The following is a 15,117-nucleotide window of genomic DNA, read 5'->3' as shown; positions in this document are numbered from 1 at the left end:
TGGGATTGATGATCATGGTCGATTTGATCCGAATCAAGATTGATCATAGCCAATTCTGATTCGATTCCTGATTCTTAAAACCATGCTGACATGTGAAGGATTTCGTTGTAAGGTAAGGATTTAATTCCATTTAAGAGGGCAGTAAGAGTTATCCGTGTCAAATTGTTTACCCATCTAGAGTGGGACAATTAGGTATTTCACACGAATATACATTCAAATAGGGCCGGCCCATTATGAGCAATTTGCAACTTGTGTGTTGAATGTCTTTTGTGTTAAATAATAGGGAGAGGGGTCGTTAAAATGCTAGAGTGTAGTTTTCCACCAATGACGGGGTGAGAAGTAGAATCGTCTAGTGGGAAGATTTTAATGAGGAGAGAGTCCTGGTCCACAGGTGCGATGTGAGAGGGCGTCTGTAGGAATTGGCACACGGATGTCGTGGTATTGTTTTTTTAAACAATAATGGGTAGAAGATTGTTGCCAAGCTGTATGGCTTTTGCACAAGCACATTGGCCAATGGGCGCGTGTGCAAGGGCATCAACCAAGATGAGTTTTTTTCGATTAAGGGGGATGCGAGGTCATTTCATGCAGTCCTGTGTCTGAACACAAATTACACATAGATTTGCAGTGAGTGCATTTCATGGCCACCACGAGTACGAATTCCAATTTACGCACTTTTACGTAATGAGTTGTGGGGCTTTTAGTGACATTCTCTCTCTCCTATTCAAACCATGTGGGGGCTCCTTGAGAATGATACCATTTTTTAAACCTTTATTGGTATGGTGTGTAGATTCTTCTTACACTGTCCTTGTGGGAAACTCTTCTACCTATGTGTAGGTCTATCACTTTTAACGGAACAAGACTTAACTCCTCTCAGGTTCCCTGACCGGTCAGGTTTGTAGGTTCCTGTCATAGGAGACCAGAAATGATAACCTCACCCCCTGCCCGAACACACTACCCAGGTAAAGTGAGGTCATCATTTCTGCTCTCCCTATGAGAGGAATCTACGAACCTGACCGGACAGAGAACCTGAGAGGAGAAAAATTCATTGAACGATAAAACAAAAGTTCAGAATAGATTGCAAGTTGAACCCTCCAATGCTGAAATAATAGCAGTACTGTAGTAATTGTAGTAATGTGGTCTGTTGGAACTTCGTTTCTCCGGTAATAAATTTTCTTTGCAAAAAAAAAAAAAAGTAGGCACCCTTGCTGTCAGTGTAGGATAGGGCAGTAGAAATTCATAGACTTCTTTATGCCTTTACAGATAATTTTTACTTTTTTACTTTTACCCCATATTTTTAAGAATCAGGAATTGGATCGGTGAATCGACCGATTTGGATAGGAATCGGATGACACCGACCCTGATTTCCACTATTCCTAATCGTTGTTTCTTGAATTGGATTGGCCAAAACAGGATCGGATTGGCTGATTCTTAGTCATGTTCTTTATATATCATTTTGAATCGGACCGATTTATGGGCCGATTCCCAATTCCTAAATTGATTCGATTTCACCATAAAATAGCTTAGATTCCCGATTCTTGAACCGATTTAGGTCAATTCCGATCCGATTCAAATTAGAATCCTCTTTGATCGATTCCATTACCAATTCGGAGTTTTAAAACCTTGCTTTACCCATTAGTCTGTACCGATTCACCGATACGAGATTGATTAGGAATCAATTTCAACCCCACAGATACCAATACGAATTGACCGATGTAATTGAATTTTTTTTTGATGATACAATGAAAGAAACGAAATATATACAGAATTCTTAGCTTGAGCATGCCTAGCTAGATTAAGGGCTACTGCTATTCAAAAAGTATCTCCCTTATTGTCGAAGGAGATATTTGAGCTGTAGTATTTATATATAACAAGTCCTTTAGAATATGCCAAGGCCGAGGTGAATTAGTTGCAGATGGCAAAAAATCGGTGATCTGTTGATTAGAATACCACACTTCTTTTATCTTCAATCCCATATTGGACACATGGTTAAGGCCTATTTTGATACTAACCAGCTCCGGTTCCATATAAAAAATCATTGAGTATAAGATTATAAATAGGTGAATTGATCCATTGATTTTAATATTAGTGAGAACATTTTTTGTTGTAGGGGAAATTGTTACAAATCAATGAGTATAAGGTTATGAATAGAGAAATTGATTTGTAACAATGCTTCCATTGATCTCCTTGTTCGCTGAGTTGGGCTCACGTTCACGTACGCGAACCTGACTCCTTGTTCACTATATCAATTGGATAGTAAATGCATGATTTGATATTAGAGTTCAATATTAGTTATCTTCCCCCTTACAATTAATGATAATTAATGATACGGAGAAGGAAATATTTTTGAGTTAGCCCAACATTGAAAAAAGTGAGGCACTGTCAAGTGAGGAAGGAAAAATAGAATAGAGGCTTTAGGCTACGAATCCGGATCAGCTACCCACATGGGGACGGGTGGGGACAAATCTGACCCCTCCATGGGGCATGGGTCCCACACCCTAAAGGCGGGCCCCACACCCCATGGAGGGTTCAGATCTATCCCCACCCGTTCCCATGTGGGTAGTAGATTTGAACTCGCTAGCTACTCCCTTTGCTTCGTCGACCCAACTCCCCTCTATTCTTTTTAGGACTCTCGTAACAACGATTTCACTACAAACTTTATTTATCTATTGATTTCAATATTTTTTTTTGCTAAGGATCAGCAAAAGAATGGAATTAAAAAAAAAAAAAAGAGTACAAGGGTTTAAAGTCCAGGCATGCCCAGATTGATACAAGTACAAAGAGAGAGCTAAAAAGCCCCACACACCACACCTCAACCATAGCCATTCCGGCTAACCAAATCTGAATCTTTGCCGCCCAAGCGCATCATCTAAAAGCCAACTACTCAAAGTGGGAGGGAGGATTGTGTTCCAAGAAACAGTACAAGCAGAATTTGACCAAGAAATCTGCCACTTGGTTTGCTTCCCTGAAGCAATGACTAATCTTCCATTCGATAGAGTTCAGGAAAGGCTGGATAGAGAGCCAAAGCTGTCGCACCTGCTAGGGAATGAGACGGCCTTGGATAGCCTTCCAGACTGTAGCAGAGTTGCTGTTATACCCGCACCCCAGGAGTATAATTAATTATTAATTCTTCCTCGTGACGTGTAGTTATCACTGCCACGTATGCCGTGAGTTGTTCTCACTTGGTGGTCAAACCTGCTATATTGACCATAGTACGAGGTTGCCTATGGAAACTAGTCGGGACCATGGAGGTTGCCCCTTGACGTGTCGGGGTAAGTAGTTGACCAAATTTTATTGTGTGCTTACGCCCTCTCAAAGCCCTCGAAGTGTGGTCCAAAGGCCCTGACCTCTTATGGTGGGAACCACCTTCCTACTCGCATCAGAGGCAAGGTTATTGGTTGTCTTCGACCCTACATCCAATGCTGCTAATAAGGACCCTTGTGGGTGAGACCCTGTGGCTAAGGTACTATTGGCGCCCTGCCATGTTTGACCCTACCCAAATAGACCCTAGGGTACACTATGAGGCCTTATCCAAACAGGCCATTAATAGTGGTTTTCTATAAGAGAGAGGGGTAAGACTATTCCTTAGTCTTTCTTTTTTTTCTTTCCTAACCTAATCGTGAAAGGAGAGGAGAGCTTTGAGGAGAGGGGGCGGCAAGGAGGAGAAGAAGGAGAAGGAAGGGAAGAAGAAGAAGGAAACGGCTGCTTGGGTTTGGAGCTTTAAAGAGGCCACATCTTGTGTATCTCGGACCGGGTAAGCCAAGTGCCCCTTTTCCCCCTTTTCTCTCTTTCTCCCTTGCTCGTTTGAGCTTGGGTGGTTCGTTGGTAGCAGCCCCAAGATGGGGTTTTCCTTTTGAAACCCAAAGGGTTAGCTCGAACCATGTGTAGTTTCCCTTGTAGGATGCTATCCCATTTTCATTACAATCCTATAAAGACCTCTATTTGACCTCTTCTTGAATCTATTTGATTCTAAAGCTTCCACCACCAAAGAAAACCCCAAATCTGGATTTTTGAGCTTTTGATCCTTTAAACTCCCTTAAATCTTTGGATGTTGGGTGTTTCTAAGACCCAAATAGACTCCAAGACACCCCTCCCTAGTCCCTTGAGGCTTAGAGAACCAAATGGGACAACCCGGGCTTTTAAAGACCTTGAAATCACACTTGGGTGCATCGGAGGCAAGACTGCGTGAGTCCGATGTTTGCCTCCGATGTGTCCCGAGCTGCGGGAAGGTCGGAGGCAAGGTCGGAGGCAAGACGCGTGAGTCCGATGTTTGCCTCCGGTGTGGCTCGAGCTCGCGGGAAGGTCGGAGGCAAGCTCTTTGAGTCCGACGTTGCCTCCGATGCGCTTTTAAGGCTTATAACTTATGTAAACTGTGGGGTTTCTCTATGAGGCCTCCCTACACTCTCTCACACTCTTATTCACTTCTATAGGCGCCAACATATGTGCAATGGAGTGATTTTGAGCGGGAATTGTTGCGTTTATACAAATTCTATTTGAAGTAATTGGTGAGTGGGTTTGGGTGATTGTTTGAGCTTGTTTACTATTGCTTATTCATGCATTTATGAATTATATTGTGACATTATCATTCAAGCATGATTGCATATTTGCATTTATTCTTATTCGATGATGATGATTTGGATGATATGGATTTGTGTTGGGTTACGGTCTTGGGAAGTCTCGCACCGGAACCCCGTGTACGTGGAATTGTATATTGCATCTTATTCTTGCTCGTATGCGCCGTGTTGTCTTGGTACCGGGTGTTAGATGGAATGGGACGTTGACACACCGGATGTACCTCTCAACACGATAGGATTCATGTAGTATATCCGTGGTTAGGCTCGATTCCTATGCTACGACCCTTACCAACAGGGGTTTAGGTGTTGGGTAGCGAGCACCTCTTTGCTGTGGAGAGTTAGAGAGGCCGAGGCCGGGGTAGTAATGGTTATCGGAGTCCTGCTCGGGTGGTGATGACTACGACCGCGCGGGCTCCATAGTAATAATTGAGGTTGCATTGTGGTGAGAATGGAAGGATCCACAATGTCTTCCCGAGTTATTGCAGTAGCATATACCCATTGACTTAGCATTGTGTGTTAGGTGGTAAATGAATTAATAATAGCATGCACCATGGACTATTTGTGATTGTGTGATTGTGCATCCCCTTTCTCTCTCACTAGCTCGGTGGAGCTAACCCCGTGTACACATTCTTTTTAGATTTGGATGCGGATGATTACTTGTGGAGCGGAGACCGTGGACGAGGATCATGGCGATGGTTGCCCATGATGATTGTGTCTACGGGTTGTCCTGTTACTTGGGATCGTTCCGCTTTATTATTATTTTAGAGCATTGTGCTTTGTATAAACTTTTATGTTTTACCTTTTTGGTAGCTACTTGATGGTCATAGGAATTTTGTAACTATGTTACTTATTATCATTAGCCAATAAACATCTTATAATCATTTCATTTATGCTTTCGCAAACTCTGACCTGTCTTGGAATGTAATATTCCTTTGTCTTTCGTACTCTGATATTATTGTATTTTAATATTGGTTTATGACTGTGAGTTGGCCACTGCATCGAGATCCTGGCGGTGAGGTGGGATGACGCGTGTCACCCCAATCATACCCTGATATTGTATTCTATCCCTTGTCGGGATAGGGGTGTGACAGTTGCACTCAATCCACAGCCGACAAACGCCCTTCTCCTTAGCAAGGAGGATACCATGAAGGATGGCCCAAAATTCTGCTAGAAAATTCGAGGAGACCCCCAAATAGATGCCAAACACCCCAATAGGGACAACATGGTCGTCGCGCAGAATACCTCCAACCCCAACCCTACCTGGGTTTCCAAGGGAACACCCGTCAGAGTTCAACTTAACCCAGCCTACAGGTGGTCTACACCACCACACTTCCCGAACTACTTGAACCAGCTTAGGGATTAAGGGGATGTGGAGCGTGCGGGCACAGATTAGATCCTGTTGGTTATACACCGGCCGCTTGAAGGAGGTAGAGATGTCCTTGATGATATTGATCAGAGCAAGGAAAGAGGCAGCCAACGGTCTCTCCCTCGCCTAAAAAATTATGTTATTGCGCTCCCCCCAAATTAAAAAAGGGATTAGCACCACCCCAATCGCCCAAGCATTAGGCATAGACACCACTTTGGCTTTCAAACTCCACCAAGCTATTAGCTCCTCATAAGATGACACATTTGGCCAATGAAAACTGAAGATATTCAAGAATTTCTTCCACAGGGATGTAGAGTAATCGCAGCTCAAGAACAAGTGTGGCAGGGACTCCGAATCACAGGTGTGATCCACTGATTTCAATATGAGTCATCTTCCCATTCCAATTTATTCCTCTATGTTCGGATTTCAACCTTGTTTGACTTGGGGAAGGTGAATTGAAATATTTATATTAAATCTTTTTTCACTATAACTTATGAATATAAGATTTCATTGTAATTCAAATCCAAAAATAAATCGATTTAAACCAGTATTAACTTGATATTAAAAAATTGAAATAAATTGAAACAACACTAGACTGAAATCGAAACCTTTTCAAAAACCAAAGTTTCTTAATGGTTTGATTTTGCTCTCACTCATTCCGAGACCAAAACCAATTCAACATGATCAAAATCGGTCCAAGCTAACCATTTGACACCTCTTGACTCATGGGCCATGGCCAATGGGGTGGGATATGGATCCCAAATACCTTTTTTGTTGTTTTTAAAAGAAGTAAAAACCATGAACACCCAAATTCAGTTGGTTTTTTTTTATGGGTAAATAAATTCAGTTGTTGAAAGAAGCATAGAACTTAGAAGACCCACGTGAGTGGTACTGTTTCTATATCAACGCTTCCCTCAAGCTTAGAGGTTGAGGGTCATTCCACTCTTTCATACATTGACGGCCCAACTCGTGATCCGTGCCACAACGCAAACTCTATTTTTTGGCCATCACAGTTCGCAGGTCCCAATGTCCCCATCACCCTTCCCATTTATGAAAAGGAAAAGAATCCCCTTGGAGGCCCAGTGAGAGAGAGAGAGAGAGAAAAGAGGCACTCTGTTATGGTTCCGCCATCGCTTAGTATTCCCCACACCTCATGCAATTTGCACGCACGCACGCAAGTAGTGACGCTTCCCAAAGACTTGAAAATGACAGCATCGGTTAGGGCTGTGAAACGTGACGTGGGATATTTACGTTTGGACAAACCTAGTTTGTGCCTCCGTGTTTTATACAGGCCAGTCATATCCAATTTCCAATGCCAGTTAGACATGTATGGCAAGACCAGACCAAGGAATCGGTTCGAACAAAAAAACACCAGTGATCTAATCGAATCTTCGACCATGACTCTACGCCAAGAGTACGTACAAATGAGCTTTACACGTGGACCACCAAGGGCACAATCACTGACAAATATTGACAATTCGGTTAACGGTCCATAGATCGGATCGCCAACCTGCCTTGGAGACTACGTAACCTTAAAAAATGGGTAAAAAAGATATTTTAGAAAGCATAGCCAGATATATGAGGAAGGGCAGACAGAATGAAGGTAAGATTCTAGAACTTCGCTATTCAGACACCCAGCTCTGGCCACTGGGAAACAGAACTCCGGAACTCAGCTCCCTATCTCTGGCCCCCTCCTTTAACTGTTGTTTTACTCTGAGTTTTGACTTAGCATCGGAGGGACCTCCCCTGGGGCTGGGACCCATCCCGGGGTGTTAACCCTCTATACCTTCTGGTTCTATTGTGGTGCAGGATTACAACCACAGAAAGATGATTTCAGCATCAACAGTCTCCTTAAAATAATATCATAATTTATACGAAGAAAGAACACGCATGCGATGCGCTGTCCTTGCGTTCAGATACAGGCACGTAAAATGACCATCGCATCTTTATGAAAAAGAAAAAATATCCTAGGTGTTCAACGATCATTTTACACATCGTTGTGTCTGGAAATAAAGACAACACACCACACGCACCCAATTAACGCTCTATTTCCCCGTATAATTTATATACGAGAGAACTGCTTGGAAGCCGTGACTGGTGACCAACGACCGGTGACAATGAAACTTCTAGTTTTGTCCCGGAAGGACCAAGTACTTAAAACCACCGTTTAAAAATCAAATCGAAACGATTTCGAATGAGTCAAATCGAACCAGCATTGACCAAGACTGGTCTATAGCCGTCAAAACTAATTGAATGGAACCAATCAAAAGGAATTTACAACCTTGAATCACGGATCTACTGTTGGTCCCATGAATATCTATTTACTATTTTTATATACATGCATGTTCGGTTCATGTTTTCACACAGTTATGCTATGAACTATGAACTATGAACTGCGGAAGGAAGTGCCAAAGATTAAGGACTACTTTTTTTTTACCAAATCATTATAAGTGAGGTGAGGAAAACGTGGTGGAAACTTTGTTCAAAGGATTGGATTGGAAAAACGTGAGCTTTACTGTACGTTTCTGTTATATTTTTATTAGACTAGTAGGTTACAAGATATATAGAAAAGGTTTTCATAGCCACCACGCCTCTCTTTACTGCTTCCTCCAAAGACTCAAGTCAAGAAAATAAAGGTTTAGAGAAAGGAGAAGATTAGTTATAATCTTGATGCTTCATTTACTTTTCTTCTACTTAAAGCATATCCTTTTGTCTCTCTTGCAATTTGGTACAATATGTGTGATCTTTTTTAACCCTAAGATTTTGATATAAATATGGGGAAAAGTTCTCTGTCCGGGAGTATGGCCTATACTAGCATTCCCATGAGTCTATCTCTCTCCTCCTCATGCGAAAACATACCTCTGTCCCCTTGTTTTAAGGAGGAGAGAGATAGACACATGGGCCACACTCCCGAGCAGAGAACTGCTTCCCTATAAATATATAGGGCTGATGTTCACTGTGTCACAGTGCAGCCTGCGCCCCCGTCACAGAGAACATTTGGCTAAATATATATTTCCCATATATCTAGCTGATCTTGATGATTAGTCATTTTCATGAGTTTAAGAATCGAAATCAATATCAGCCATGGTCAATATTGATAAGCAAAATAGTATAGAAACAATATTGAAATCTTGGGGCCAAAATCATTCGATCAAGGCCAAATACGATTGATTCGTATTGATATCGATATGGACAGTGACTGATACTAGCATCAATACAGGTTCGAGGATACAAAAATTGAGGGGCAAAATAACAATAATAAAAATATCGAAATCTTTGGGGGCAAAATTGCCTAGAGACATCCGTTCAATATTGGTATCGGTATCAGTAGTGATCATGGATTTAATAATCGATATCGGATACATTATCGATCTCTATAGGTATTGATATGATACCGATCCGGATTGGCACGTATCAGCATGGATCAAAGGGATTCGACCCTGTTTTTCAATAAAAATCAATTTTATTAAAAATCATTTTACCCTTGGCCTGTACCGATCCATCGATATGAGATCAGTCAAGAATCGATATAAATAGAGACCAATACCGATACGAATTGGCCAATTCAGACAATCCGACACCCATTACTAAATCCATGGCGGTGACCGATACTAGTACTGACATCGTGAACTAAATCTTGGTCCATTTCTTGCTCTACTCTACCGGTTGCCAATTGGGAATGGAGTTGGAATTAAATAAAGTTTAGTTGGATTAAGCTGAAGTGATCCTTGACTTGCACGTTTATGATTGATGGCTATAAACAATAAGTGAATACACTTCTGTCCTAAAGAAAAAAAATTAAAATAAATAAGTGAATGCACTTTAATTAATTAAGTTATAAGTTGGACTAATCCTCATTTTAGATCTGGAGTCTAGTGGTCGCAGATTGGATATGGTTTCCGACTAGTCTGACGTTGGTTATTGAATAGTTTAGGTTGTTGATCCATGCATTATTTTTTTAATTGACATTGCAAAACTTGCTCCCTTTTTAATCTAATAGTCCAAAAGGAAACCTTGTTAGAAGCAAGACTAGAACAAAGACTAAGATGGGATCTAAGGGTGTCAATAAGACTATGTTTGGTTGCCAAGAAAAAAAAAATGAAAAAATTCGAAATTTTTCTTTTTGAATTTGAAGAGAGAGAGAGAGACATATATAATTCAATCATTTTGTCATCAAGTTTTTTGTCTTATTATATTTTTTTTTTTTTTTTTTTTCTTTTCTTGACGATCAAACAGAACATAAAGAACATCAAGTGGTTCTAAATTGCCTTAATGCCATTGAAGCTTGTAATGGACCTAAGATTGGTCAATTTTGATCATTTTTGTAGGATATGATCAACATTTGCATTCTCAGACGATAAAAACAGTCATCCAAGAATGCACAATCGACCTGAAATGCATTTGAAGAATGCACACCAAATACATCCCTAATTTTGTCACCTTCAGGCACGCACATCGATGATAAATCGGTTGATCAGGAAAATTTCTATGTAATACTAAGGTAGCGTTTGGTATGCATTCTAAGTTGATTTCATATTCTCGGATGATAAAAATAATTGTTTTTACTATATGGGAATGCAAAATTGACCTAGAATACATACCAAACACAATCTAAAAGAGCAAAAAAGTAAGCTTACAAAATTATTTGACACCTTGAGGGATGTCAATAAGAATATCACTTTAGGGAGTCCATACAGCCTATAATGTTTTGGACAACAAGGTATTGTCTAAGTATAGGTTGGCTAAGAAAGTATCAAAATTCTTTTGATAGATGGAACGGTTGAAAAGCCAACCAAAAGGTTTTAGACTTTGGCCAAATTTTAGGGAATTTTTAGTAGTTGTAAATGAATGGAAACTTCATGTTGTTTGCTTACTCGTTTTACAAAAGATTCTATGTTCAACTTAGAGGCACAACCGTAAATTAGTTTATGGAAAAAAATTTACCCAATTTTTTGATAAATCACCAATTGTTTTTTATTTATCATTAGAAGTTTACTTAGAAAGACCTTTCCTACACACTAAATATCATAAAATTTGGAATTTTTTTTTACTTAAAGATGTTAATTTTGAAGTCTAGGGCTCAGCGGAGGCCCAAAACCCAAGCCGGGCAAGTCTTGGCGAGGCCAGCATCCATGAATTAAGATTCTCTGCATGTGCATTTACCTGAACATATGCTTCGTGTGCCAACACCTGTCCATTTTGTTTCCATAAATACCCCTCTTCACCCTTTAAATGACAGTAAGTGGGTTTTGGACTTGCAAGTCCCATGTAATTCTTTCTACAAGTTCTATAAGTCATCTAAGTTTGTTTTAAGGGGTCATTGGCTTAATCTAAATGGATAAAAAAAAAAACACAAGAAGAAAGAAAACGAACTTAACTAGCTTGGGGTCCAAGGACTAACTTCTACTATCATTGTTTTGTTCGTCTTACGGTTACATACTCCATGTGTCTCTTATTTAATAGTTAATTAGTAGTAAATGTATATTTAGTTATTAGCAACCGGATGAGTTGAAGAGAAAATATAGGAAAAATTGTAAGAGTGGGAAGTGGGTAGTTGTGATAACCAATTATTCTACGTACGTATATTTATTTGTGAATGATGAAATAGAAATTATACTTTGAAAAATTAAAACTAATCTTGAGTTTATCTTGAGAGAGGCCGGTTACCTCCCAACAAGCCAGACGTCATTGCTTTGTCTGTAAAGCAAAATTCTATCCCAAATCTTTCTCCCTCTTCCTCTCTTTCTATCCTTATTATTTCTCTTTTATTTTCAGATTATCTTGCATTTAACAAATGGCATCAGAGCCGGACATGACGGAGGAAATCGACCGTCCCGGGACTATACGGGTTTATCCTCCTCTGTTTAATGGCTGGATGGAAGTGATTTGTTCAACAGAGATTGACCGTCTCCGGTCCGTACAAGATTTTCATCAGGTTCTTTAAGTATTGTTAAACCAACGAGTTCGTGGACGTGATATTGACGATTGACGAAAGCAATTTGGGAATTTCACCAACAAGATTTGGGATCAGGGTGGAATTATTTTAAAATTTTATTTGTAATTTAGTAGTCTTAAGGACAAGACCAATTTTAAGGGGAAGGATTGTTACGTGCTCCATGTGTATCTTATTTAATAGTTAATTAATATTAAGTAGTTAATTAATAGTTGTAAGTTATTTAATATTAAGTAGTTTTTAATAGTAAGCATGTATTTAGTTATTAGCAACCCGATGAGTTGAAGAGAAAATGTAGGAGAAGTTATAGGAATGAAAAGTGGGTAGTTATGATAACCAATTACTCTACGTGTATTTATTTGTGAATGGTAAAACAGAATCAGACTTTAGAAAATTAAAACTAATCTTAAGTTTATCTTGAGAGAGGCCGGCTACCTCCCAACAAGCCAAACGTCATTCGTCTGTAAAGCAAAACTCTATCCTAAATTTATCTCTCTCGATCTGCCTCTCTTTCTATCCCTATTATTTTTCTTTTATTTTATTTTATTTTCAAATTATCTTGTACGTAACACTTACATAGATTCATAGTTGTTAGATTATAATGCATGAAATCATGATAGTTAGAATTAAATCTGATGGGTGAATAAGAACTTAAATATAACTGAGCATATCTAAAAATATTTAAAAGGAATCCATAATTCATTTAGCTAGTATAGAGAGACATGCTTGATGGGCTACTTGGGCCTATTTCTAAACAGCAATGGATGAGTTTCTTTCTTAAAGGCATGTCCATATGAAAGGATACAAACATGTCTTTACGTAAATATATGATCACATTTAAGGCACTGATTTAGAATTTTTCCATTTAGATTCTGTATGATTAAATCTTCACCGTTGAAGTCCACTCCTTCAATGAGGGGCATACCGCTTCAAAGGGTTGCTTTGGAAAGGCACTACCACTTCTATAAATAGGAGAACCCATGACACTCTTTGGCATCCAATTTTAGGATTCTTTCTCAATTCTTCTCTTAAAATAAAATTCTCTATTTCTGTTTTGGTTTTTCATTTCTGAAAATGACTACAAACCCAGAGTATCATGGCATGGGTCTAGTCAGCGAGTGCATGTGGATTAGCGGGCCTATGGGAGCTGTTTTAGCTTGGGAGACTAGTTCACACCAACTCGGTTTTACCAAATAAGAGAGAATTAAGATCTTAAGGAAAGTGATCGGTGGTACAACTCAATTCCAGCAATTTCTCCTAACCCTATTCAGATTCTGTGATTGTAATGGGGGATGTGATATTCACAATAGTGATAGACGTAATTACATAAATAAAAGTGATGGATGGTGACGAACATATCAATGCTTCTTACATTGAGTTACACTAGCATCCATCAACAAAGATAAGTCAAGTCTTGTATTCTATGTGAAGGGGCACTGTTCAGGGGGCAGGGTGGTCATTGCACCTACCCCCATGTGCCTGGGCATAGGCTGCACTACGGCACAAAGAACATTCACCCATATCGTTATTACATGGATCAATTCCTAACCAATTGGAAATTTAGTTGGTGTTCAAAGGCATATAAACGCGTAGCTCACCTCATCACCCTTTGTTTAAGTGCTGAGTTTAAATAAGAATTAAATACTTGGGATTATGCTATCAAATTTCACATGAGACTATTTAACAAATTTGCTTATCCATTTGCGTTTGGAATTGTTAGGTCAGACTCCACTTAGGTCAACTGTTAGACCATGAGACCGAGGTTGAGTTGCTTTTATTGTTTATGTACAAGACTTCTAATGCTAATTTCATATAATAATTATGGAAAAGTTTGTACATATCACCATGTGTATAATTCTCTTTGTCAGGAAAGAGAGAGAATGCAAGAGAATTTTAGACTATAAAAATTGATCTATAAAAACCCTAGAATCTGTTCTCAGATCTAAAAACTCAGTGATTCTAGGATTTTGGACCATGAATCGAACTTGTCAAATCAGTCAAAATTGGGATTGATCACGTTCAATTTTGATCTGAATTGAGATTGGTCATAGCTGATTCTGATTTGATTCTGGACCTTGTCAATGACATGTAAGACAAGATTACCATATTCCATTTCTAGGTTTTTGATACTTTGTATTGAAACCTTGTGTAACCCATGTCATTTATCTAAATGAATTTCTATTTATCAAAAAAAATTCGAAAGGAAGATTAATAGGAAAAAATCAATACTATTAACAATTTTAATTCCCAAGGCAATTAAGGTTGTCTGAGGTTAGGTTAAGTCAATACCCATTACTTTTGAGAACCTCTTAATTAAAACAGCCAGGGATTTATTAAGTATGGGTGGCAATGGTATCCTTTTACTTGTTTGCCTTTCTTTAATTTGTAAGGTAAGGATTTAATTCCATTTAAGAGGGCAGCAGTAAGGGTTATCCGTCTCAACTTGTTTACCAATCTAGACTCTAGAGTGGGCCAAATAGGTATTTCATATGAATATATATTCATATAGGGCTGGCCCATTAACCAATAACCCCTTTGATTTCAACTGGGGTATGTGCGAATTGCTACTTGTGTAACTGAATGTAGGAACATTTTAATGAGGAGAGAGTTCGGGGTCCACGGGTGTGTGAATGAATCTGCACACTGATGTGGTGGCAATTTTTCTTTCTAAACCATAATGGGTAGAAGATTGTTGCCAAGTTGTGTGGCTCTTCCACAAGCATTGGCCAATGGGTGCGGTGCAGGGGCATCAACCAATGTGAAATTTTTTTAATTAAGGGGGATGATGGGTCATGTCTCGCACTCTTGTGTTTGAATGCAAATTACATGCAGGCTGGCAGTGAGTGCATTTCATGGCTATCACGAGTACACATTTAATTTACGCACTTTTATATAAATTGAATCGATTCAAGTTGATTTCGATCTGATTCAAATCAAAATCCTCTAATCGATTCTGTTACCAATTCTGAGTTTTAAAACTTTGTTTTATCCATTGGTCTGTACTGATTTATCGATACGAGATTGATCAGGAATCAATTTCAATCTCGTAGATACCAATATGAATTGGCCGATCCAACCGATCCGATACTAATGATTAAAACACCATGGTTGAAACACATAAGAACCAACTTGGCCCCTTAACTATTTTCAATTAATTCACTGTCCAATCTCACACCCCTCAAATAAAACACGGCTGGCTAACTAGTTATGTCATGCTGTAATCACTC

The sequence above is a fragment of the Telopea speciosissima genome, chromosome 5 (genome assembly GCF_018873765.1).
Source record: "Telopea speciosissima isolate NSW1024214 ecotype Mountain lineage chromosome 5, Tspe_v1, whole genome shotgun sequence".
NCBI classification, from domain to species: Eukaryota; Viridiplantae; Streptophyta; class Magnoliopsida; order Proteales; family Proteaceae; genus Telopea; species Telopea speciosissima.
The sequence above is the reverse complement of the archived record's forward strand: the minus strand, read 5'-3'. Positions refer to the sequence as shown.